This window comes from Podarcis cretensis (genome assembly GCF_951804945.1).
Source record: "Podarcis cretensis genome assembly, chromosome: Z".
In the NCBI taxonomy this organism is placed as follows: domain Eukaryota; kingdom Metazoa; phylum Chordata; class Lepidosauria; order Squamata; family Lacertidae; genus Podarcis; species Podarcis cretensis.
In genome coordinates, this window is record NC_137184.1 from 37869321 (window position 1) to 37897049 (window position 27729).

Below are 27729 nucleotides of genomic sequence, written 5' to 3' on the forward strand. Positions count from 1 at the left end.
GCACACCAAGCCGTTTTGCACTCACCTGAACCCTTGCAGGGAAAGGAGCAGGGGACAATGGGAAGGGGCGTGGTGACCAGTCTGTTTAAACCACACCCCTTTTCCAACAGAAGCGGCAAGGGGGGGGTCAGTATCCAGACCCCCTTCTCTGCTTCTCTTGAATTCTTTGACTTTATGGGGACAAGCACAATTACTGGAAAGAGATTGTTGGCAAGACATGGCTCAAAGTAAAGCAATGGGCTGGCACTGAAGCCAGTTAGGCTGCTTTACACTGACATAATGCACAGTTTAGAGAGTTCCAACAACAGTTTCCCTATTCTCATGAAGAAAAGATGCCCAAAGAGTTCAAATGATGCTTCTCCATAACAGGGTTGCGCATTGTTGGTTACATTTTGACAGCAATAATATGAAGATTTACAAAACATAAGAAAAGATCCCTGCCTGATCAGACTAGAGACCGATCTGGTTCAGCGTTCTGTTTCAACAACGGCCACCTAGATGCCTATGGGAAGCCCACAAGTTGAGCATGAGCACAATAGTGCTCATTTCAATGCAGCCACTACATATGACTCCTCCACAGTATGTTAAAATTGTTACTAAAATCACCCCCTTACTGTACCTAAAGCAAATTTGTGGAGGTGCACTTGTAAGTTCTGTGGGAGCGATTCCATTATCAAAGGAATATATGTTCCTGAGTATGTTTGCCTGACTGAAAGGTGTCCTGGAAGTCTGATTTAGGCCTCTTACTTGTCTGGATGGAGGATAGAGAAGGGAAGCATGTGCAGAAATTAGCCACCAATACACATTAAGATCTATGTTAGTAGTTCCACCCCCTTTGCCTCGGCCCCACCCAGTACTGTACAGGCATTTATTTTGTGTTTTTATCTCTTATTTATATGCTATGAACCACCCTGCGAACTACAGATGAATACAGGTACACAATTTTATTTGTTTATTTGTTTGTTTGTTTGGTGGCTGTTTGAAGATTGCCTGAAAGGGAATGTGGCCCTAGTTAAAAACCAAAATAATATCAGGAGCTACAGTTAAAACAGAGGCAAATGTGGTCATTCGCTTGAGTGAAATAATTAAGAAACTTCAAACAATACCCCCTCCCTCTGAAATATTTCCATCTATGCACTCTCTCTCTCTCTCTCATATGCACACACAAAGACAGAGAGAGTGAGAGAGATGAAGGAAGGAAGGAAGGAAGGAAGGAAGGACCTACTCAGAAAGGTACCATCAAGCATATGAAAGCTCTGAGTAACATTCAGTTAATGGAGAAATAACTTCTCCCAGGAAGCAAAGACTTCTTCGCTGCTCTTATCCAAAACTAGCCAAGCCTCCCAGCAGCTGTTCTTGCTGCATTTGCAGTTTGCACATCTGATTCACACTCCCAGAAGGCAAGATACACTATTGATTAAAGATTAAAAAATGATCTGGGGTTCTACTGGGCAAACTCGAAGAAACCCAGATGGAACTTTTTTTTTTTGCTGGGAGATATGGGAATTTCAAGAGCAGATGTGACAAGAAACAGATTCTGCAAAGGCCTCCAAGTAATTCTAGCCTGTGTGTCATCGTCCCCCGCCCCCACATTTTTCACTGAGATCAACCCATTATGTGCAACCCTTTCAAAAACTCCACTTTTCTTCAACACACATGCACACAAATATTGAGACATTCCTAGACTTTCAAAAGGTATCTCTACTATTATGTCTAATATCTGGCTTCCTCTAATAGCAGACTATACCTTCAAATCACTCTTCAGGGACTTTCTTTCACTTAAGACTTGACATTCTCTTATTGCTTATTTCAGAAGCGGCTCAATTTAGACCTAGTAAGAAAAGCAGAACAGTTACTCACCATTGTGTTTTAGTCAAGTTCACAATAAGGGAAAGTGGCTTTCAGCAAAGCCACGATGCTGCCCAAAAGCATACATTTAGCTTTGAGTTAAGTCTCTCCCTCTCTCTCTCAATCTCTCTCTCTCTCTCTCTTTGGCATCATTGAGTAAAAGAGATGAAATTATGAAAGAATTGTGTGCTAAGAGGTGCAATAATAACCATTCCATTATGGCCTTATATTCCTAATCAGCACCTTTAAAAAAAGCTTTTTATGGTTGTTGCAGTGGGGAGCAGAGAAAAGAGAAGATGCCCCCGAGAGATATTCAGGAAAACTAAGACCTTCCGTGTACCTCACTATCATGCTCTGCTTTGAGCTCTATTGCAATTATCTCTGTAAATCAGCTGGTAGCAGCTTTTGCCCGGCTCCTTCAAAGTGGCACTCTTTTTGCCTTCACTCTTATATACCTTCATTTTCCCCCTTCTGTGACATCGTCACATAGCCAGACCTCATTTTGCGACCTCCTTTGGAATTCTCTCTTTACTTCAACTCAGTTTTTACTTCAAACCATCATTCTTCTTGCCCCTGCTCTCAATTCACTTTGCTTTTTACAATGTGACATCATCACATGGCCAAAAGTTATTTCATGCGACAATGTCGTTGTTTCTACAAAGAGGATTGAAGTTAAAATTTTAAAATACGGTATGGAAGCATTTAGCTGAGAAAGCTGTAAACATTAGTGAACAGTCATGAAAGTGTACACTTTTTATTATCTTTGAAGAAACACTTTGCCCTCACCCAAGTCCATAAAAACTCTTTTCCCCGCCCTACACTGAAAATGTTCCCCAGAAAATACTTTACAAGTTCGGACTAACTTGTTCCTGTGCAGCTACTCAAACTCTGTGCTGAAATAATGTAAGAAAATGGTTTGACTTCACAATAATTTACTTAGGAGCATCCCAACATGCTACACAGTGAGATCACCCATGTGGAGGCAGACCAATGGAAATGGCCATTTCTGTTACTTATTTATTTATTGAATCATGACAACACTTCACCCTACAGAAAGCCCACCATTTATTGAAGTTTTTTTCTCAAGGGTTGTGCTAAAATCACTGCAAATGACAAGGACATAAGTTACATTTCAGAGGTGGAATCCAATGAAGCACTAATTTAAGTCACAGAGTGGTAAACTGATGATCCTGCTAGTGAAATGTTTTGCACAAGTAGAACGTCATTGTTGCACACACACACACAAATGCATAAGCAGGTTGCTGGTTACCTTGTTGCACAATAGATTGTGCAATCTGTTGCTCAACAAGTTTCTGCTTGTGCGACCATTGCATTTGATTCCTCTGTTGTGCAACATTTAAACATCAAAATTTACCCATCACTAGCACAAGATCCTTTGCACTAGTAGACAATGTTGCATACAGCCCACTTTGTAGAAAGGAGAGGATAAGTGATGTCATTATACACAATAATGACTCCAAAGCGCCACACCACTGGCTAGAGCAAGATGAATTATTCAGTATAATTTTTTCCCATTCAAGATAATGTGCAAATTTGCTTCAATAATATTCCTGGCATGTGTCAGGCTGTTATCACTGTTGTTGTGGAAAAATAAACACTGCCTATAAATACTTAAGTAGGCAGTCCTTTTTATCCACCTTCATCTTTGAGTGAAAGGAAAATGACAGGAACCATCTTATATCCCAATCACACGGATAGTGGAGCATCATTACCAGCACATGGACTTCTTCACTACTACTGGAATTCTGTCATTAAGCAGAGGAAGAAGGATGGACAACAAAAAGAAATATTGCAATATGAAGGTGCTGGTGACAAGTTACCATAAATATTTCACTATAGATTCATATAGCCTTTTCAAGATAATCGGCTTTGAAGGCTCCTACTGGATCCAAAAAGAGAATATTTAAGTGTAGGCCTTGTTAAAAGACTTTTAAGAGGAATGAATAGTGTGCATGTGGATGAGGGAGACTGGGGCATATGCTCACACTGCTGGGTTTAACTGGAGAAGGAATGTCAGGCTGGCTGATTGAAAAAGCAAATGAAGTTTGGTTCTAAATATAAGGGTGGGGGAGCACACATTCCATGTTCTTTTGATACTGCATCACAACATTTTGAAATTACATTCTTTGAAGTCATTCAAGAGACTCATCAGATTACTTGCACTCTCTGATCAAAACTGATATTTTTGTGTCGTGTGTTCCAGGACCAGCAAAGGGAATTTAATACATTGGAGTGTTCTCATGTGTTAAAGTATATTTTGGACTTCTACCACTTTACCTGCTCGTCAGTGCCTACTAGTGATGATGGCTATATTACTTTCAGTATCAGAGGCAGTGTCACTCTGAATACCAATTGTAAAGGATCACAAGAGGGCTATTGTGCTCATGTCCTATATGTAGACAGAAGTATACCTAGTGTCTCTTGCACCTTCACAGGGAGCTGTATTGGTTGGGCTTCCACCCAGGGAAAAAAAAATTATTTGCTCCAATAGCCACATTACAAACTACTATATTTTATGCAACCCAAGTACTTGAAACATCTGGAGTAAGGGCAAGGCAAGAAAGAAGGGCATTTTTATTTATTTTTTGCAAGCCTTTGTGCCATGGTGCGAGATGGGAAGCTTCTCTCACAGTGCCAGCAGCAGCACATACTCTCCATTGTCTGAGATGTGGGGTTATTTTTGTTTGTGTGTGTGCATGCGTGTGCACACACACACACACACACACACACACACACTGGGCCTCTGCCACCAGTGGGGTCCAGTTTCACCAACCCCTAGTTACACATCTGAATGTGAGATTCCCATGATTGGTCTGCTTGAAGAAAGAATGCTGGGCTTTGCAGACTTTGGTCTGAGGTACCAGGGATCTTCTTATGTTCCTTTGCCTTTGCATTGATGATATTTTTTTTTTTTTAATAATTTTTATTCATTTTTCAGATAGATAACAAAAACAATACAAAACAGTATAATTTCAATCTCATCATTTCCTACCCTTCTTTCTTTTGACTTCCCCATACCTCCCCATCCCTGCATCCTTGTTTAATAGTTCTTTAGCAACCCTTAGGTCCATTATCTTAATTCCCTTTCATAAAGATTCCTTTAGTTTTTTTTTATTACTGCTGCAATTCTTTACCTCTTACCCCCTGACATCTTAACATTCCTCAATTTTACAATTATTTTTAAGATATATTTTAAATTTCTTCCAGTCCTCTTCCACTGTCTCTTTCCCCTGGTCACGGATTCTGCCCGTCATCTCGGCCAGTCCCATAAAGTCAATCACCTTTGTTTGCCATTCTTCCAGAGTAGGTAGTTCTTGCGTCTTCCAATACTTTGCCAGTAGAATTCTTGCTGCTGTAGTGGCATACATAAAAAAATTCCTGTCCTTCCTTAACACCACTTGGCCAACCATGCCCAAGAGGAAAGCCTCTGGTTTCTTAGGAAAAGTCCACTTAAGGACCTTCTTAATTTCATTATAGATCATTTCCCAGAAAGCTTTAACCTTTGGGCAGGTCCACCAAAGGTGGTAGAAAGTGCCTTCAGTCTCATTACATTTCCAACACTTATTATTAGGCAAGTGGTAAATTTTTGCAAGCTTGACTGGGGTCATGTACCACCGATAGATCATTTTCATAATATTTTCTTTTAAAGCATTACATGCAGTAAATTTGATACCGGTGGTCCATAACTGTTCCCAGTCAGCAAACATAATATCATGACCAATATCTTGTGCCCATTTAATCATTGCTGATTTCACCGTTTCATCCTGTGTATTCCATTTCAACAGCAAGTTATACATTTTTGATAAGTTCTTAGTATTGGGTTCCAACAGTTCTGTTTCTAGTTTAGACTTCTCTTTCTGAAATCCTATTTTTCTGTCCTGTTTAAATGTCTCATTTATCTGATGGTAATGCAACCAGTCTCGAACCTTAGGCTTTAGTTTCTCATAACTCTGAAGTTTCACCCTTTCACCATCATATTCTAAAATTTCATGATATTTTGGCCATTTAGAGTCCATATTAAGCTTTTTTACTTCCCTAGCTTCCATTGGTGACACCCACCTAGGGGTTTTACTTTCCAGCAGATCTTTATATCTAATCCAAACATTATACAATGCTTTCCTCACAATATGGTTTTTAAAACTTTTGTACACCTTTACCTTGTCATACCATAAGTATGCATGCCAACCAAAGCTATTGTCGTACCCTTCCAGGTCCAAAATGTCAGTGTTCTCAAGAAGTAGCCAGTGTTTCAACCAGCAGAAAGCTGCCGATTCATAATAAAGTCTTAAGTCCGGCAGGGCAAACCCCCCTCTATCCTTTGCATCAGTTAAAATCTTAAATTTAATTCTGGGCTTTTTGCCCTGCCAGACAAATTTTGATATGTCTTTCTGCCACTTCTTGAAACAATCCATCTTGTCCAAAATCTGCAACGTCTGGAATAAAAACAGCATTCTAGGCAATACATTCATCTTAATAGTAGCAATTCGGCCTAACAAGGAAAGTTTCAACCTTGACCATATTTCCAGATCCTTCTTTACCTCTGCCCAACTTTTTTCATAATTATCCCTAAATAAATTCACATTCTTGGATGTTAAGTTTAACCCCAGGTATTTTACCCTTTTTGTTATTTCCAGGCCTGTTTCATTCTGAAAACTCTCTCTTTCTTCCATTGTTAAGTTTTTTTCCAACACTTTCGTTTTTTGTTTGTTCAATTTAAAACCTGCTACTCGACCAAATATTTCAATTAGTTCTAATACTCTTTTAGTACTAGTGTCTGGCTGTTGCAAGGTCAATACTAGGTCATCTGCAAATGCTCTTAACTTGTAATGTCTAACTCCGACCTGAACTCCTTTAACCAACTGGTCCTTTCTAATCATGTTTAACAAAACCTCCAGGACTGATATAAAAAGCAAAGGGGATATTGGGCATCCCTGCCGTGTACCTTTTTCTATGGGTATTTCTTCTGTAACCAGCCTTTGCATTGATGATATCCCCATTGCTCTATATACCATGGGTAGAAAAACATGTGCTTCAACAGATGATGTGGGACTCCACCTCTCATGAGCCTCAGCTAATGCTATCAAAGGCCATGGATGATAGGAGCGGTAGTCCAGCGGCCACATGGGTGTCCCATTTCTGCTCTACTGTACGTCATTACTGTGCTTATTGATGTCAAATGCAGGTATATATTTTCAATTATAGTTGCTGCATTTACTTCAATTATAGTTGTTACATTTACATTTTCCTTAACTGATCATCATGTTGGACTTCAGGTTTTCCTTTGGCTGCTTAAACGAATGTATGTTGGGGAGGTGACTGGACAAGGTCCCATCCTTGTGTACTTTGGACAAGGTCTAGAAAGTATGAAGTACCTATGCATCTTCTACTGATCTGAGGCTCAAACATATGCATAGTGGACATACCGTGAGTTTTATCAGAATTCAAGATAACCACCAATTCAAGTGGCATGCATAGCAAGATCTGTGTGCTTCACATTCACTGAAATAATAGTGTACACTGGAAAGGCAGGTATAATTATGTTTTTAAAGGTTACTGAACAGATTTGTGTGAAGTCATTCATAGGTCAGCCATGTCATGGAACCCATTATTAGCTGTCATTATTGCGTAAAGTAGGCTGAAGGAAGGTTTCTCAGGTAATTGCTAATGAGGGCATGTGTAATTTGTTCCACATTGTTTGATGAATGATGTACTGTAGTTTCCTGCTTAGTCTTCAGCCGTGGGAGGTTGTTAAAAAAAAAGGGACTCCTTTGAAAACCCTGCAACAATATATTTTTGAGTTCTGTACATGAAAAGCATACATATTCAACTCAAATCAAGCTAATTTTCAAAGGATAGTGCATTCCAGAGGATTGCCATGCTTAACCTCTATCTGAGGGCCCTAACTTTCCCCTGGGTAAATGGCCATACAGCCAAAATGTTGTTGTGCTTTATAGTGACAGACACACTAAACACAATCTCAAATTAACAAGAAGCTTGGTAAAACAAAGTACTGGAATCACGTCATGTCATGGAAAGCCTGGATGTTCTCAAACATGCCTCCTTTTCTAAGGCAAGTTCAACCTTAGTTGCCTATGTATGCTTTTCATGCAAGCAGATTGATAGTCCATTGTGGCAGGTTTCCAACAAATGCATTTTAAAACTCCAGGTGATCTGGATGGTAAATGTATCATTGTGTTTCTTTGTTTTTGTTTTGCCCAGAAATATTTTGACAACTTACCCCAACGAAACACATCTGTTTGGAATTGGGATGCAGGAATATTGGCAGCCCAGGGAACTAGCAAGGATGCATACCAGGGGGCATGAATCCATGGCACCAGGGCCTGAAGGGAGTCTACCAAGCAGCTGCCTTATACCAAATTCGACCATTGGTCCATCAAGCTCAGTCTACACTGACTGGCAGAGGCTCTCCAGGATTTCAGAAAGAGGACAATCCTAGCTCTACCTGGAGATGCCAGGGTTTGAATCTTCTGCATGCAAAGCTGATGCTCTATTAATATTTTACTATCCTTCCCCAATGTTGTTGAACTTCTCAGGTAGCGTGGCCATCAGTCAGAAATGATGGAAAGTGTAGTCCAAATAGCCCATGCTACTTCCTGTAGTGAGCCCATCTCTGAGTAGCTCACTACAGGAAGTAGCAGAGCTCAAACCTGTAAGTTCCCCACTAGTAGCCCCAGCAGCTGCTAGCAACAAGTGATGGTCCTTTCTGACTACATACTCCAAGGTATACCTAGCAAATTATTTCGGTTTCTATTTGTCTCATATCCTCACTGTCTGATCTTGGTGTATATCTTTTGGTGTACCTTCACCCATATCAATACTGTCATAACTTTATTTTTAAGTGAAGTAAACTATAGCAACTTAACAGCTAAAATATTCCTGATAGAGATATAGTAATAAATTCAGTATAACATTATAATAATCTCAGTAAGTTAAAAGGTAAAGGACCCCTGGACAGCTAAGTCCAGTCAAAGGCAACTATAAGGTGTGGCGCTTATCTCACTTTCAGGCCAAGGGAGCTGACGTTTGTCCACAGACAGCTTTCCGGGTCATATGACAAATGCCATAGCGCACAGAAATGTTGTTTACCTTCCCGCCACAGCGGTACCTATTTATTTACTTGCACTGGTGTGCTTTCAAGCTGCTAGGTTGGCAGGAGCTGGGGCAGAGCAACAGGAGCTCACCCCACTGAATGTATTTGAACCGCCAACCCTCCGATTGGCAAGCCCAAGAGGCTCAGTGGTTTGGACCACAGTGCCACCTGTGTCCCAATCTCAGTATAAATTCAGTATTCTCAGTAAGAATGTTGTGGCATCAATATTTGATTTGTAAAGATGATTTTTCAGTCAATAGCCAATAGTATAATCTAATCTCGGTATAGATGGTACTATTGGCTATTGACTGAAAAATCATCTTTACAAATCAAATATTGATGCCACAACATTCTTCCAGTCACAAATGCAAATGCTGACACTTTCTGATATATCTTAATTACTACTAAAAGTAATTGTACCAGTATGACTACTAGTCATGGCAAAGCATCTTACATGACTTATCAATAACAACAATCTGTCTGAAAACTGATTTTCAGATATCTCTTCTTAGAACTTGATATAGTGGACTGGAAAGACTTTAATATTCCTACAGTCACAAATAGAGAATATTTATACAGAAATAGCAACTTTCTAGTGCTTTACAACTATCTCCAGGAATCTCCTAGACATCTGAAATCACAGGAAGTTTCTAACAGATAGTGAACATGGTTTAGAAATTTAAACTTGACCTCCTAGATTCCAGGATATTGACACTGATTCAACTTGCTACCCATGGCTCCCATTTTAAAAGGCGATGGCTGAACTACAGGATGAATCCATATCATGCATGAGATGAAATAGGCTGATGCTTATGACATGCCACTATCTATGAAATGGTTAAAATGTCACAGAACCTTTTTGAATAATTGGGATACAGGTTGAACTTTCACACTAGCAATTCCCAGGCTAAATTGATTTATTCATCCTTCCACCCCTTCTTTTGGTACCATTTCCATGGTATTTTTTAAATGAATGGTCTACAGCAACCTGTAAACATCAAACACAGCTCTATCCAACTTGCTGCAACAATATATTATTTCATTTTTGGTCAAGCCAAGTTAATGACACCTTTCCATCATGATCATTTCATCCAGGTTGCACAGAATGAATTATAATGCATGCAGGCCTTAAGGTATTGCTTTTCGCAGCTTAAAGATTATACCACAGGATAATTTATTATTTCAGCTCTCTTTTGCTTATTTCTCTTCCCCTCCCCCAAAATTGAATGGGGACATCAATATGATGAATGTCTTGAATGGATCAGAAACTGTCCACATCACACATATTTTTAAACAATGTTGGATGAAAATGCAAACAACTTACCTCTTGGACGATTAACAAGCAGTTCTTAAAAAGTAAAATGCAAAATACTTTGCAATATCAGAGTATTTGAAGATGACATATGCATGTTATTGAAACCTGAGTCTATACATAATCTAATCTAATTTGTTAGACAACTTGGTTAAGACAATGCTTGACATTAACTTTCATGCTGAAAATATTAACTTACATTAAATTGCTGTTGATTTATTGATAACCGAGGCTATGAATACAAATCAATTAATGTAGTTCAATCTGACATACCATATTTTTTCATGTATAAGACGCCCCCCTGTATAAGACACCCCCTATTTCTGGGGACTCCAAATTATGAAAACATCCCTCAGCACTACCCGTGTATAAGACGAGCCCCCATTTCAAACCTATTTTTTTGGTAAAAAAACCCCCTAGTCTTATGCACAGGAAAATATGGTGATCATAATGAGGTGCAATAGATTTTATCAGAACCTTAATTTGATAGGATTTCAAACCAGGAAATCTCCATTCTTCAAAGGAGTCCACTGGCTGCTCTTGTTTCCTTTTCTCCAGAGGTGTTTCTCCTTAGGTAGCTCTCATATGGAGCTTGCACTCAGAAGGAAGCAATGGTGAAAATACATTGTAATTGGTATCTCAACAAGAAAAGACAGCAATGTGTGGACAAGGATGGAGGAATTTGTTAGTTTGGGGTATTTCATTTCCCCAATATTCAGTTCTCTCTATTTCCTTATCAATTTGCGTATGTATTTCAATTAATATGTGCAATTTCTCCAATATAATGCATTTTGTACATTACCTTTGCAAAAGTGTTTATTTACTTATTTAATAAATTTGTATACCGCCTTTCAGCCAAAGATCACAGGGCAGTTCACAGCATAAAAATACAAAATGAAAAGTACACAATGAAGCAAAAACAAAATAAACCATTAGCTCCCACTCCCACAGACACATTTCAAGGTTAGAAAATGTTAATTGGCCAAATGCCTGGTTGATGAGAAACATTTTTGCTTGGCAACTAAATATATGTAATGAAGGCACCAGGCAAGCCTCCCCGGGGAGAGCATTCCACAAGTGGGTAGCCACCACATAAAAGGTCCATTCTCACTTTGCCATGTTCCAGACCTCTCATGGAAGAGGTGCATGAAGAAGAACCTCAGATGATGATCGTAGGATCTGGGTCAGTTCATATAGGAAGAAGCAGTCCTTGAGGTAATGAGGTCCTGAGCCATTTAAGATGTTATAAGTCAACACCCGCAAATTGAATTGGGCCTGGAAACCTATTGGCATTCAGTGTAGTTGTGCCAGGATTGGCGTAATATGCTCAAATCATCATGTCCTGCTGAGTAAGCTGGCTGCCAAATTCTACACCAGCTGGAGCTTCTGAACCATCTTTAGTGGTAGCCCTATGTATAATACATCAAAGTAATCTAACCTAAGAGTTACAAGAGCATAAACAACAGAAATCAGACTATCTCCGTCCAGATGGAGGCGCAACTGGGACATCAGCCAAAGCTGATGGAAGGCACTCTGAGCCAGTGAGGCCACATGACCCTTGAGTGACTGCAAAGGATCCAGAAGTACCCCCAAGGTGTGTAACCCTGTCAAGAACAGGCAACCTCCCATTTTTATTTGCTTTTCATTTAAAAAGGGGACAGGAAGCACTGCCTTCATTTTAATTTTGGTCTTACAGTTTGGGAAGATCTGATTGGCTTTGCAAACTGTGGTGTCATAACAGTGGCTAGATGATCCATTATTGGCTGGATCATATAGCTAACCATTGGAACAATATATATATATATATATATATATATATATATATATATATATATATAGTCAAAGCAACTGCTAAAAGCTGTAGTGAAGTGGAGCAAAATGGTATAAAAATGGCAATATGTTTGGGGATCTGAAACTGCCATTTTCACTCTGGAAATATATGCCCACATAAATTCAACCCAGCCCTTAAAAATATTCAACATCACTTTAGGAGAGTATATTGTACCTAGCACTGTTTTGTGAGACTCTTTTTTTGCGGCAATTCTAACTGCTGTGTGGATATATTTTTTGAAAGCTGAGCCCACATAAATGTAGTTTGTGAAAGTGGTAGTCTCTCCCCCCCCCCAACTCCGCCACACACACAGCTGAGATATTCCTTCTTTATCACTGTGAGTGACATTTCTTTAGAAACTTCTCCCTTGGGGAATCATTGCAGGAAGTGCATTTTTCAGCCTATTGTAGAGTGTTTCGGGGGGGGGGGGATATATAGAAATATTGCCGTGCTGGGTTGAAATGATGGGTTAGCTGTAACACAGTTTTCATTCTGCTAACCATATTGCAGAACAATGGGAGTTACATATTTTGGAATGTTGGGTCGTCCTTCCAATCCTAGTCTCTTACTCTTAAAAACAATGAGGCTGGAGAGGAGAGGGCAATAACTGCTGATGACCTGGGATAAATGATGCCTGGAGCACCCCCAATCTGTTCCTTTATGTCAGGGATTGAAAATCCATGGCACTCCAGATATTTCCTTGGAAAATGCTCCTGGCTTATCTCCTTGGTAGAGCACATCTAAATGCTGCAGATTAAATCATTGGCACCTATAGGTAGGGATGGGAATTTCCAGTCATTGCAGGCCAGTGTGGGAACCTGTGCCTATTCACATATTGTTGGATTTCAACTCTCATCCAACCCAACCACCATGACCAGCGGTCAGGGATGATGAGGATCACACTGGCTGCCAGGAACGTGGCCCCCCAGGACGCAGCAGAAGAACTAAGGCCCCCCAGGACGCAGCAGATTGAACTAAGCGAGCAAGGGTCCGACTCTTCAGAGGACAGCTGTCTGTCAGAGTTTAGAGAAGACAGCCCAACCCCCCTCCTTCCCATGGAAGACACTGCCAGCTCCCTGGGAGAGAAAGAGTTGGAAGTCAGCCAGAGCATTGCCAGGCAACCAGAAGATAAGCCAGAGTCAGGGGCTGTGTCTTCTGGGAGTGGGCAAGAGACAGGCCAGCAATTCAGTCCCCGCACTAGGAGATTAGAGAAACTCAGAGAGCAGTGGAAGGGAAGGAGGAGAAAGGTGAGACTTTGGCGTTCTTCCTTCTGGGGGAGGGAGGGACAACGAGTCAGATTGAACAACTACTGTTATTGAGAGCACCCTGTTCACCGTGCTCTGGGTGTATTTTCCTTGTAAATAAACTTATATAAAAGTGCTGGAGAGTCCTTGCTGCTTATCAGGATGCTTGCCTGCCAGTGATTGTTGGATTGGTCACCTTTGCTTTATATGAAAGCTGTAATATACCAGGTCAGACTGTGTGTCCATTGAGTCCAGTACTCAGTTGGTTAGAGCATTCTGCTAATGCCAAGGTTGCAGGTTCGATCCCCATATGGGATAGCTGCACATTCCAGCATTGCAGGGGATTGAACTCAGCATCCCTCTTAACTCTATGATTCTATGATTCTACTTGTGTCTTCCAGTTGTTGAGAAACCCCCATCCAAGAGAGCCAGCAAGGATAGTTGATGGTCAATGACTGCCAATGGCTGGAGCGATACAGCTTTCCCATCCTTGCATTATTTGTGCGGATGTTTACTCTCCGTTGTATCCCACTCCTCGATTTTGTTTCAGCTTTCAACTAGAGGGGTTCTGTTCACATGTTACATTGAATGAGTGTACAATCTCTATACGTGTGTACACAAATAGTTGAGCAGTTGTATCCCACTCCTCGATTTTGTTTCAGCTTTCAACTAGAGGGGTTCTGTTCACATGTTACATTGAATGAGTGTACAATCTCTATACGTGTGTACACAAATAGTTGAGCAGTACACTGAAATGTTATCCAGTTTGTTTGGTTATTGCATTTGTATCCCACCCTTTTCTCCAATGAACTTAAGGTGGTGTACATGGTTGTCCCATTCCTCATTTGAACCCCAGAACAGCCCAGTGATATAGGTTAGGCTGGGGTAGCTACTGGCTCAAGGTCTCACAGTGAACGTCATGGCTGAGTGGCTATTTGAACCCTACTCTCTCAGGTACTGGTCCAACACTCTAACCTCCTCCCCACATTAGCTCTCATCGTGTAACGTTCAAGGGATGTACAGTTGTTGATCTGTACAAATTAAGAAGCACACACTCTTTCAAATGAGCACTTTTAACAGTGTGGAATCAGCTTATACTTTTGTCAGAATGACATGTGAAAAAGTATTGGCATAATTTCTAATATTAATCCGGGAACTGAAGTAAGTGCCATTTGGTGCAGTTTCCAGTTCCTTCATTTTATTTACACTTTCCAAAACAATATGTAAACCCAAACACAGCCATTCCTCCAAATTTGCACCTCTCCAGTTTTTACAATGCAGTTGTTTGGCCAGCTGTTGTTGTTGTTTGGGGTAAGTGTGCATATATATGTGCATATATTAATGAAAATATACAGAAATGCATTATATATTGGGGAAATTGCTTTGGAGAAGCAAAATTGCGTACAAATATTTGGTAGATTGGTAGAAATTCCCGCAAAAATGCTGATGTGCAAATGTAGGAAACTGAACTTAGAATTGGGGGTAGGGAGAAACTGAGAGAAACCAAAATTAACAGATCTGTCCTTCCCTATTCCCACCCATACAAGTAATAATAATAAAGCAACCTGGATGTGGGCCTCGATATGACCCTTCCCCTTTGGGATAGCAGTGGGAATTCTCTGTTGCTCATTGAGCACGGTCCATCTCTTACGTGTTTTGTTTGTTACCCCACAAATGTCTCCTTATCTGCCTCTACTGGTTCCTCTGCTCCCAGCCCTCCCAGTCTGTTAAGAGGAGGGTCAACAATGAGCAGAAAGGATGGATGAATCAATCAATCAATCAATCAATCAATCAATCAATCATGCCAGCGTTAAAAATCTTTGATTCTTCTTGGAACATGCCTCTTTATAGCCTGGCCCTTGGCGTGAAGAAGATCAGAGCATCATAAAAATACAGCATCACTTTTGGGTAGTGTAAATTATTGCTGTTGCTAGAATAATCCTCAAATTATTCAGTGCCTTAAAGTTTTATGCCCTTTATACACGTCGCCGTGTTTATTTGATCAATTATTTTTTATCCTGTTTGGGATTTCTTTATGAAAAAGAATAAAAGATGTGAAGCTGATATGTGATGTCAAGTTTTTTTGGTTTTTTTATCAGCATGTCCAAACAATTTTATATTGGTGATTTTTTTTTTAGATCAAAGGATGCCAAGTTATTTCTTACTTGTTTGATTTGAAAAATCTGACCAAGAATAACAGTGCATCACAGAAGAATAACTGGAAGAGAGCAAAGAGGGAAATTAGATGCTTGTTCTAACATGTATTGAATGATTTATTTCAACATGAGTATTTGTATCATCATCATCATCATCAATTCATTTATTTACTGCATTCCCCCCTCCTTTTGACCTCACTGTTTACCACCCGTGTGTGTGTGTGTGTGTGTGTCATTTCCACACTTAGCATTTAAAATGGTATTGCCAGGGACTGGGCAAAGAATGGTGGAGACCGTCTCCCCATCATGACCCTTCCAGGAAGGAGGAAGAAGAAGACAGTATAGATCTACAACAGGGGTTTGAGGCAGGTGAGGGGGGAAGCTGGGAAATCATGGGAGAGCTGAAACAACACCCAGCTGACATGTTGTCATTAGAAATCACTCCAGAGCCTCCATTTCCCAGAATCCAGCAAGCCTTAAAAGTAGGAGAGGAAAGAGCTTGAAGACAGAGGGCACGTAGCAGCACCCGTAGAGGAGGTGATGAGAATGATGAATGAGAAAGTGAGAGAGACGGGGTGGAGATTCACTTGGGACAATACCATTATCCAAGAGGCTGGGTTCTATAGCCTCCCTCTGTAAAGACTGAAATAAAAAAGATGGTAAGAAACTTTTCCTTGTCTTTATTCTTTCCTGGGAAACCAGCCACTGACAGCATCCTGGCAGGTATGTAGTTCCTGGTTTTTCGGATATGTTTGGCATGCTGCCACAGAGTGTTATCATTATTTAGCTAGTATTCCAGAATAATGTAATAAAAGAAAAACCCCTGCTTTTTCTTATATTATAAAAATAAATAAAAATCCAGCTTTTTCAGAAGACCCAGAATGGATCCTCAATGTTTTCATATGTTGGGCATGTATACAACCATCATACTGGTGGTGTTTTTTTTTGGGGGGGGGTGAGATTGGGGTTGGTGGACGTGGCTTGGGATACATCTGTTTCATACCTGTGAGCTGTCAGTTTGTGAGCTCAGTTCAGAGGAGAGATGTGGCAGACAGAGATGATGGTACTAAGTCCAAGTGCTGTGAAAGAGAGCAACCATTAACTGCTGAAAAAGTTTCATCACAATAGCCAGGTTTGCTCAGGCAGACATTTAGTTCCTCTTCTAATCTCCTATACTCCTGCAAGATTAGAATTTTTGAATACTAGGCATTTGCCAACATACCCAAAAAAGGCACCGGAGGGAGACCAGAGTCAAGCAAGCAAAGAGCAGGGTGAGTCCCCTGGCCTGGCAGTGCTGTGCTGCCTTACACCCTCACCCAGCACTTCTGAGGACTGGACTGCCAGGCTCCAGGTGTGGGAGGCAGCACAGCACAGCCTTGGGTGGGGCCGGCACTGAGAGGCTGAGCTGGGGGGCTTGCTGAGGGACAATATGCATCGCCCATCCTCTCCCCACCTGGATGCCAGCAAGCGGCAGCCAAGTCCCCTCTGTGGTGGGGGACTTGAAGCGTGTTGGGTCTGTGCTAAAACACCAGAAGGGAGGAGATGAGAGTGGGCACTCCAGGAGAGAGAGAAGTGGGTAAGCAATTAGGCACCTCACCTGCACTCTCACACGGTGGCTGCAGTGGAGGCTGGGGCAGCTTGGCCCAGTCAATTTTGGGAGTGCCTGTCCCCTCCTATTTTTTTTTTTTTTTTTTTGTGGGAGTAGAAGGGGTCTGAGTCCCTTAGAGTTGCTGTCTATGACTAGCTGTCACACATTGACTCATGCCAACGAGGAGTCGTGTCTTTAGGATCGTGAGCCTATCTCTACATAACTCCCTCCCACGTTAAGCAGGTACTGTCCTTACTGACTGCCAGGCTGTTTCATTTTGAGAGGCCTTTGCACCCTGAAGGCTTCTCAGATGTTTTACTTTTTGGGGAAAGGGGATTTAGATTCATGAGGTTTTTAGCTCGAGGGGATTTGATTTACAAATTTATTTATTTATTGTATATTGCAATTTTTATTGTTGTAAGCTGCTTTGAGAGCCAAATGGTGAAATATGGGACAAATTTTAAAAATAAATAAATGAATGGGCCATTGACCAGAACCAACAGGCTCTTTTTACTTAATGCATCTGGTCAAATGGACAACAGTCCCCAAAGGCTTATCCCCATAATAAATGTGTTAGGTCTAAAGTGCCGCAAGACTCTGTTATATTTCAATGCCATTTTAAAAATACAGATTTTCTTTGCATATTAAATTCAGATTAATGGGGAAATGGGGAAGTATGAGTTCATGAATTAAGACATGAAAAAGTGACACCAACCAGAAATAGACTGATAGGCCCAAATGATATGGTCGTTTTCTTTCCTCAAACTGAGGAATCAGCTGCATGATTTGGGCTTTTGTCCATTGGGGCTAATATGAGTGCACTTTTTTCAAATATTACGCCACACATTTGTAGGCATTTGAGCTTGGAGAAGCAGGATATTGTAGGATTAAAATAATGTGCATATATCATACACTGATATATCATGTATTGATTGATTAAAGGAAAATCAATGGGGTTCAAGATTATGGGGACATGGAATCCTAAGACTGACACTCTGTTAAAAGCTGAGAGTAGTTAGGACTTCATGACATAAGCAGAAGTTACCAATGCTTATTTCAAATATAGAAACTGATTAGCATAGTATTGCAATAGTGAATATGCTTACATTACAGAGAAAGCAGCTTAGCGGATGAGATTTTAGAGGTATAGCAGTTTAATGAACGTTTCAGAACCAGGCCAGATAGACTGTGACAGTAAAAGGAAAAGGGCCGACCTGTGGAAAACCAGCAAGCAGAATCCAGTCACAAACGTCCTCTCCTCTCCTCTGGTTTCTAGCAACTGGCAGCCAGAAGCACACTGTCTCCAACCATGGAGGCACAGCATAGCCATTGATAGCTATGCTACTGATTTGTCTAATCCTCTTTTAAAGCCGTCCAAGTTTGTAGCCATCACTGCCTCCTTTGGGAGTGAGTTTCATAGTTTTAACTATGTGGTGCAGAAATAAGTACTTTCTTTTATCTGTCCTGAGTCATCCAACATTCAGTTTTACTGGATGCTCTTGAGTCCTATTGTTACCAGAGAGGGAGAAGAACTTCTACCTACTTTCTCCATGCAGTGCATAATCTTATAATCCATCAGGTAACCAATTTCTCACTCATATTTTCTCTAAACTGTTAAGTCGCAAATGCTTCAATGCTGCAATCTTTTCTAATTTTCATCATTTTGGCTGCCCTTTCCTGAGCCTTTTGCAATCCTACAACACACTTTTTGAAGTGAGGGGACCAGAACCGTACACAGTATTCAAATGTGGTCACACCATAGATTTGTACAACAGCATTATGATATTGGCAATTTTATTTTCAATTCCTTTCCTAATGATTGCTAGCATGGAATTTGCCTTTTTCACAGCTTCCACGCACTAGGTCAACATACAGTGGTACCTCGCAAGACGAATGCCTCGTAAGACGAAAAACTCGCAAGACGAAAGAGTTTTTCGTTTTTTGAGTTGCTTCGCAAGACGGATTTCCCTATAGGCTTGCTTCGCAAGACGAAAACGTCTTGCAAGTTTGTTTCCTTTGTCTTGCAAGTTTGTTTCCTTTTTCTTGAAACCGTGCATTCAGGGGATGCAGTTGCGACTTGACTTCGAGGTGCAACTCATAGCACGCGGTGTGGTAGCCTTTTTTGAGGTTTTTGAAGACTTTGGTGATTTTTGAAGCTTTTCCAAAATCCGTGCTTCGCAAGATGAAAAAAATCGCAAGACGAAGAAACTCGCAGAATGAATTAATTTCGGCTTGCGAGGTACCACTGTATTCATCAAACTACCACTACAACCCCAAGCTCATTCCTGGTCTATCACTACCAGTTAAAAGCCCATAAACATATTTGTGAAATTAACACACACACACATATATATACCCCTACATGCATTTCTTTACACTTGTTTACACTGAATTTCATTTGCCATTCACTCAGTTTGGACAGGTCTTGTTGGAGCTCTTTGCAATCTCTTTTTGTTCAAACAACCCTGAACAATTTAGCACTATCAGCAAACTTGGCCACCTCACTGCGCACACATAATTCCAGATTGTTTATGAACAACTTTAAAAAGCACAAGTCCCAATGCTGAACCTTTCTGTCTCTCAGTTTATAGAGTTGTCCATTTCTGTGTACTCTCTGCTTCTAATTCCTAATCTGCAAGACGACCTCTCCTGTTATCACATGATTGTTGAGCTTACTCAAGAGTCTTTGCTGAAAGCTTTTTGAAAGTTCAATAACATTATGTTAGCCAGATCACCAGTGTCTTGCAGTCCATGGACCAGGGGAACTAGGATAGTCCCCTAAATGTTTCCAGTAAATTAAAGTATTAAAGTATTAAAGCCTGGCACTTCCTTCCCAAAGCCCAGGAAGCTTCTTCCCAGCTTAGGGAAAGAAGCATGATGCTCATGCTTTCGACGTCACATGCATGACATCGTCACACAGACGACATCACCCTCACAAGCTGGTCCTCTGGCCCTAACTGCCATTCCCCTACACAAAATTTCACTGCACACCAGTGCACATCACCTCTATCTATTTACTTGTTGAAGAATTTTGGAGTCACATTCTCAAATATCTCATAAAATAAAATTCATTAAGTGCAGTATCACACACCTACACACCCCTTGAGATGGTATCATCTGAGCCAAGCCATTGTGCAGGGCTTCCTAGCCTCTGGCCCTCTAGATGTTGTTGGACAGGCCCAGCCAGCATGGCCAATATACAGGGTTAAGTTGTAATCCAGCAAAATGTGGAGGGCCATGGGTGTCCCCCCCCCCCGCATCCCTACAACAAAGAATCACAGGAGACTGCTGCCATATCATTTTTCTGCTGATGCCTGCTGCATGCTTGCTGCAAAAAGAATCCAAATTTCTGTAGCAGGCTCTCATTGCCTCATAGTTTCAAACCCATTTGTTTGTTCTTTTAGAAAACTAACACTATTCAATATTTAAAAGATGTATATTGACATTTTAGAAAGTTAGCTTGAACTCATTCAAAGAAAATTGGATCAAATTGAAAATGGTAATTAAGCCAATTAAAAGGGGAAGTAAAATAAAACACTGTGTACCTCTTAGAAAGCATTCACATCTAGATAGTCTAATTTACATACAAGTGACATCATCATTAAAGAGAGTGACTTTTTTTTAAAAAGGGGGGGGTTCTTTTTGCTACATGATTTACTGCTAAGGAGGGGCTGATTTCCACGAGATTGATGGTGCCCTTGATGCAAGCTGATATGGTTTTGTTTAGCAGTCAGCAAATGGCATGTGATTGTATGATGTTTCGTTAAGATGAATTGAACTGCAGCAGGATTGCCATTTGGTTTGAATTATCATGGAGTGTTCTTTTTCAGTGTATCATTTAATGCGCATTATGCTTTTCCTGCAAGGAATAACTGTCCTTCTTTGGGATAAAGGTTTATTCAAGGAGGGATAGGTAATTCCTAAATAGATAGAATCAAGCAGGGGCAGTCAAGCCATTGAGCTTGTGGGGCCAGTCTCCTTAGAGATGTGGAGCCAGTTGCTTTGGGAGCAACTACAGCTAACCCACCACTACAATAAGCCAGCAGCCTATGGAATTGGGTTTATATTTTCCTGGGATTCAGCCAAGTAAATCACATTCATTAGAACCTTGGGTTCACTAGGGTTGTGTGCATAATTAGAGAAGCTCTCAAATTCCAAAGTGGGAAGCAGTTTAGGAATCCTTTGGGAGAATGTATCCAGCAGTAACAAACTCTTCCTACAACATGTGAATATAGGACCCTGCTAATTCAGTTTAGGGTCTAATTCAGCCCATCAAATTAGGCCTGATTTAATCTGGGATTGCCCACACCTATATGATGCATTTTTTAATGTGATCTTAATTAATATATGCATTTTACACAAACTTTGTCCTAGGTCATAGGACATGACTTGGCTGAAGAACAGAATTTCCAACTCAGCTTTACTCAGGGTAGACCCATTGAAATTGATGGGCATGACTAATTTAGACACAATAATTTTAATAGGTCAAATCTAAGGTAGTTACATACAACCCAAAGTATATATGCTCTACTGGTGAGATATGAATTCAACCATGGTGCATTGCTCTATTGCCAGTAGATTGATTTCAGATATTTTGATGAACTTTAATTTTATATACAATAAGAAAGTTCCCTTTAACAATAGAAAGGGTCACCAAGAAATGTCTTTCACAGTAATATACTTGGCTTGGATAATGTGTTGCATTGTGACTCTTAACACTGTATATCTGCCTTGTTAAATTCCTGCTATAAGCTTTCAACAGCTGTCTTAATTAGGTGTCCCATAATTAAGGAGATTATTACACTGATTGAATCGAACTCCATGTTTTTTGAACTGGCAAAGATTTACCATGGATTTGCACACAAAATCTGCATTTTCTGTTTATAAAGAAACTGTTTCAGTTTGAAGTCAGACAAACGAGAATGCAAGGTGGAGAAGGAAGCTTGTCAGGTTCTAACTGAACCACAGTTCAAAGCTTGTTACTGAGTCAGTCCTGTGATGGTGGCATAGAAATAGTTTTTCCCACTGCTGTTGCATCTTCCCAGGGTTGTTCAGTGGAGCTTTTTCAAGTAGGTAGAGGCCTTTTGCAATCTGGCCCTAAGAGAAATGTAACTCTCAGTAGCATGCTGTGATATATTTTCAAGGCGCTTTGAAGACTCCACCATTACTGAAGTTCCATTGGTGGAGGTGCTCAGTGCACTGTCAGGTCCTCTTTTATTGAATGAGTTTCATTGATTGTAGTGTAAGATGGGATGGGCTAAGTAAGTAGTTTGGTCCTGTTTTGGTCTTGCTAGCACTCAATCATATGTCTGCTCCATCCCATTGTGTGCTGTTGTGTCTCATTTCCACTGTGTTGCATGCAGTTCTTTGCCATTCTGTCCCTTTGTGTGCACCCTGTATGCAACTTGTGCATACATTTAAAATAAAATATGAATTTTTTATATAAAATAGGTGTGGCCATATATCAGCAATGTGAACAGCCGCATGATGACAATTTTCCCCCCAAAAAATGTAGTACAGAGAGAAATTACATGAATAAAACTTGCATTTTTATACATTTAAAAACATAAAATACATATTTTTGTGCAAACATTTTGTTCACTGAGAATGCAACCAGGCCCTCAGGACTCTCCCCAAGCCACTCCACTGACCAGACCTGTTCCATGCCCACCTTAAGTGTTTTTCCCTGGCTAGACTATGCTGTTGAACACCTATTGCTTTTGAAGGGGATGGAGAGGTATATCTGTGTGTCTAGAAACCTCTGACCTCTCTCTGTGTCTAGAATGTATAAATGCAAGGATTGCATCCATTGCTCTCCCTGCTTTTGCCACAAACCTTTGCCTCTAATACCACCCACTTTTACTTCTGACTCTGCCAACCATGGGCTTGAGACCCCAAAGTTTTTGTATAAGTCAACAACATTACCCTATGATTGAAGATTTGAACTCAATCTTTTTCCTCAGGCCACATTATGCAAGACACACTATTCCATCCTAATACTGAGACTTTAAAAAAAAATGTGTGTGCTTTATGGAAGACGTTAGGAGCACTAGCAAAGCTGCATATAAATGATTTAAATGTGTTTTTAAAAATAAAACTCTCCTTCTGTTGCTTTTACTACAGCACAGCACTTTTTAATTATTATTTTTTTTTTGCAGAAGTGTATCCTCATTCCATGAAACAGCTTACCGTCTATTGAGCTTTATAATAACCGAGTTATTCTGATGCACACCCTATTAAAAACAGCATTAAAATCAGAAAATTGAGCGTTTCACAATATGTCACCTTTATCATGAAGACATAATAATTACACACATACCCCTGGAATGTAGAAAGCTGGCCACAAAGCAACAAACATTTACTGAAGCAAATGTGGTGATAATGAGAATTATTACCCTATTCGTTGCAGAAGAGAGTTGCTATTACTCCCACTCTCGACACTCACAACTTTGTTATAAGAGTATATAGTGGTGATAGCATCCATCTTTTTTAAAAGGGCTACCAAAAGCAAATATCATTCAGCTTCTTAAAGTGTTGTAGCTCATCTCAAACAACCTGTGTACAAATTTGGCTCCTAACAAAACAGGTGGTGTGTAGAAGACGTTTTGAATGTGATACTTTAGTTTTTGGTAAGCATTTTCACACACACTGATTTCCAGTGGCAGCTGGTACCCATTGGGACTGCTAGGGCAGAAGGCAGTTAAAAAACAAACAAACTGGGTGACACCAGAGCCTATGATGGGCAGAGCCAGAGCCAGAACCAATGACAGATGGAACCAACTATCCTATCCCTACCTTTCTCTCTGCACTGATACCACCCAGGCTAGTGTCTCAAGACAAAAGCAAGGAGAAAGGCAGATAGGGGCTGACTGAGAGCAGGCTGAGGTTGCTCACTATAGATTGAAAACCACAAGAAGAACTTAAGTGTCACTTCACACACATTGATTGATTTATGTATTCATACACCCACACCCACACCCACACACCCCTCACTTTTTCTGTCCATATGGGAGTTTCTTATATTGACTTGCAAATAAAAAGTTATGTTTGTGGCAACCTAAGATGACACAGAGAACCTGAGATAGGTGTATGTGTGTGAGTGTGTTACTAGACATGGGGGTGGGGGAACCTAAGGATGGTGGAAAGTTTTATTCATTGCACATTTTAAAATAAACCAATACAATTCACAGCTGTGCACAAATTGGAACACACACAGTTAAGAAATTGATTGTGCACTTATCAGAAAATTGTACTGCAGTTTCAGTTCTTAAAATGCATGCAAAATGAGAATTTTATGTGGAAAAGGCATACAAATGTGTGTATAATTTAAATGTGAAGTTTGTGGGTGGGTGTTGTGGGTGGGGATAATTAGCAGACAATGGGATGGAATACACTTATGACTGAAGACGTGCAAAACTGACATGGAATGTATGTCAGTCTGATTCACCCAATCCTAAAAGGAACTGCTGAGAGGAGGGAGGAGGGAGAGAAAGGTCATGCATGGAAAAAAGAAGCATGCAGACGAGAGGCAAGATAAGACAGGAGAAAAAGAGTTGAGCAACACTGAGATCACGTATTAGAAGAAGGGAGGCTCAAGAGAAAAAGATATATTCTTGCACAGTCCACTGATTAGGTAGCTAAGGGGAAGGGTAGTGTGTGGGAATTTACTAGCCAAAACATTGGCTGCAGGCCTCCAGTTATTTTTAATGGAGCTGAATTACACCAGCACTTTATAGGATGTATGCACAGTCACCTGTGAGTTATGGAGGTATGAGGTATTGAGGGATGTGTTTCTGAGTGATATACAGGCATGTGTACATCATCCATAAATCCATGTCAGTGTCGTTTTGTAACAGCTATTGATGGGTCTGGGCTTCTTCAGATGGAGACAAATTCTTATACAAGAAGCACTTGTTCCCTGCAAGAACTAGTACAGAATGCAACCTGTTTGTAGCTTGTCAACTACAGTGGACCAATATGTGTTTGCTTTTTGTGTAGATTTGTGTGTGTGATGGGAACCAACAGCCAGTCACAGCTTCCCAGGATATGTATCTTGCATAACTATGGAAAGGTGGTATACAAATTTGTGATTCTATATAATGATCACCACACAGGTTGAATGCAGCTCTTACCATAGAGAAGTAATTCCCATGTGCAGCTTCAGAACTTGTTCACACATGCATTCCTTCATTTCTCATTGTTCAGTTAAGGAACATGCATTGTCAGCTGAATGTCAGAACCAAATCCATGGGAGGAACTAAATCTTAATATGAAAATTATTTTAGTTTTGATAGGTATGTGATGGATGATCCTCATGTGCAAGTTGTCACTTGATGGTTGAAACCATCAAGTGACAAATATGAACAACATCTTTAAAAAGCCCTGTTTATCAAGTAATTTATAAAGCAAGGTTCACACATATATTTGTTTGCCATCACTTTGGAGAAAGAGCAATGCTGAACTTACAAATGGATTCCACACATTACCTGATCAAAATGTGCAAAGTCTTCAAGTGATGTTGGAGGGTATGCACAAGTAAGCAGTGACTCTTGCATTCTGTTTGCATTAACCCATCAATGCACTTTTCCACCTTTCCACATTTGGGGACTATGCATTGTGGGTAATGCATAAAAAATGTCATGGAGGTTGTGCATCTCTGACCAAATCACATTCTTTATTCACTGTTAATTATCTGTAGTGACAGATTAACATGGAAAATCCCATCAATGGTCATTAGTCACACTTCCCACACTTGCACACATTCACTTGTTGAATCACACTAGCCCCAGTATGCAACCAGCATATATGAGCTCCATTCTTTCCCACAAAGTCCTCAACCCATACCAGATAATCTAATATATATATATATATATATATATATATATATATGCTTCGGCACTTATTAGACAAAATCAGCCTAAGTCTATTTTGCTTATAATAATTTGCAGAGACACACTAGACAAAGACAATTCCTGTTCTACTGCATTGCCAAGACAGCAGATTGAGTTAAGCATAGAATTAGACCTGCATTGTCAGCATTTGATAAATATGTAATATGTGTTGCTGGCAGCTCTGTACAAGTTGAACAATGACACAAAATGTCTGCAGTGTCGGGGCTGACTATATCGGAGTGACGAATGAGAGATCATTGGAAACATCTCGTCTATAAAATTTTAAAATTCCATTCAATTTGAGGAAGCAAGCAGCCGAAATACCATTCTTTTCCCATCTTACTTTTTTCACTCTGGTATAATTCACTGGTGGTGATACAGACCTATGAATCTCACCCCATCCTTAACATGCTTAAATCAAATGGTTACAAAATGAATCCCTCTCTCTCTTCGCCCATACACATGTTCAATCTGTCTTCACACCTTCTGAATCCAGTTCTCTGAATGTATTAGCACATTTCAGTGCTAAGCCTCTGCATTAGCACTAACTCACTCATTTAATAAATGAAAGTACATTCTACCTCTCCAGAGTGTCATTCCTGTAATTTATCTAAGCAAAATCACTTTCATTATCCATCACCGTTTGATGGCAGTTTTTAAAATGAGTACCATTAGGATATCTTACAAGCTTCCTTTCATACACCCCCTTTTCTATTCGGTCATCTGTCTGTCTTCACATCCCAGGGAAATTAAATGTTCAACAGTTTTGTCATAGGCTTATCACTGAACGTGATCATCTGCTGCGAAAAATAATTTTATAATCCCTTCACAATTGCCCCCTTCTGTAGGAGTGAACCTGTGCTTGTTTGTCAAAGTTTTTTTTTTGAAGCAGGCAATGGTAATGAGAAGGAGGAATTGGCGGAGTTGTGCATCCTCCTCTGTTTGGTGTGCAGATTTTAGCCATGGGAAGTCATAGACTAATGGAAGCTGGCACTCATTAGAGGTGGTAGCGCAGAAGACAGGGAGGCCAGTATTTCGTGGAGACATAACAAAGGAAAGCATAGCCACTAATTGTTTGCCTGTTTGTTTGAAAATGTCTGTACAGGGGGAGAGAAAGGGTTAATAGGAAAGCCAGAGGCAGAGCCTACCTGTTCATAAAAGGGCTTCGCCCGAGGTTTGTGTTAGGTGGGTAGTTGGTTGGTTTTCATAGGTTGGTTGATTGGGAAAGGCAGTTGGGAAAGCAGTTGGCAGACAGTTGGAATTAGAGAGACAGTTAGTGCAGTTGGTTCTTGCATGAGGGGAGGTAGAAGAGTTAGAGACCGGATAAAAATAAGACTAAGAAGGTAAAGAGTAACAACGTTTTGAATGCAGTTAAAGTTTATTTGTGTGTGCAATAAACTACACTCTTCTTTGTTAACTTAAGAACCTGACTGAGACTAAGTGATTTACTGGGGAGGACCTGGTTGGTGGCAGTGGATTAGTGGTGTAAGGCTCAATAATCTGTGAGACGACCAGGGGCTCCGTACGAATGCCACAGTCATCCTCCTACTTCTTGAGCTCTACCAAAGCTGGACTAAGTTGACCTCCACAGCCTAGGACCCTCTTACCTGTGGGCCCGCCTCTCCAGGTATGCCCCAAGGAGAGCCTCAAGGTCCATAAATAGCAACACCCTAGTGGTCCCGGGCCCTATAGAAGTTAGATTGGCTTCAACCAGAGCCAGGGCCTTT

At 40.5% G+C, this 27729-nt stretch overlaps 2 long non-coding RNA genes across 4 annotated transcripts in view; one reads left to right on the top strand and one right to left on the bottom strand.

Moving 5' to 3' along the window:
* LOC307208100 overlaps positions 1 to 27244 on the bottom strand; it is a 77551-nt gene extending 50307 nt beyond the window's left edge. The window contains exons 1-4 of one of the 3 annotated variants that reach the window (XR_013834968.1): positions 27151 to 27218; positions 25244 to 25374; positions 3507 to 3614; positions 1748 to 1831 (exon numbers count right to left, since the gene is read on the bottom strand). This is a non-coding gene — a long non-coding RNA (uncharacterized lncRNA). Of the gene's footprint in view, positions 1 to 1747; positions 1832 to 3506; positions 3615 to 25243; positions 25375 to 27150 lie in introns of all 3 variants that reach the window. The other 2 variants (XR_013834966.1, XR_013834967.1) reach the window with 2 other exon arrangements.
* LOC307208121 lies at positions 27133 to 27427 on the top strand. Its single transcript, XR_013834998.1, has 2 exons — positions 27133 to 27182; positions 27213 to 27427. It is a non-coding gene; the product is annotated as an uncharacterized lncRNA (long non-coding RNA).
* The last annotated feature ends 302 nt before the right edge of the window (positions 27428 to 27729 follow it).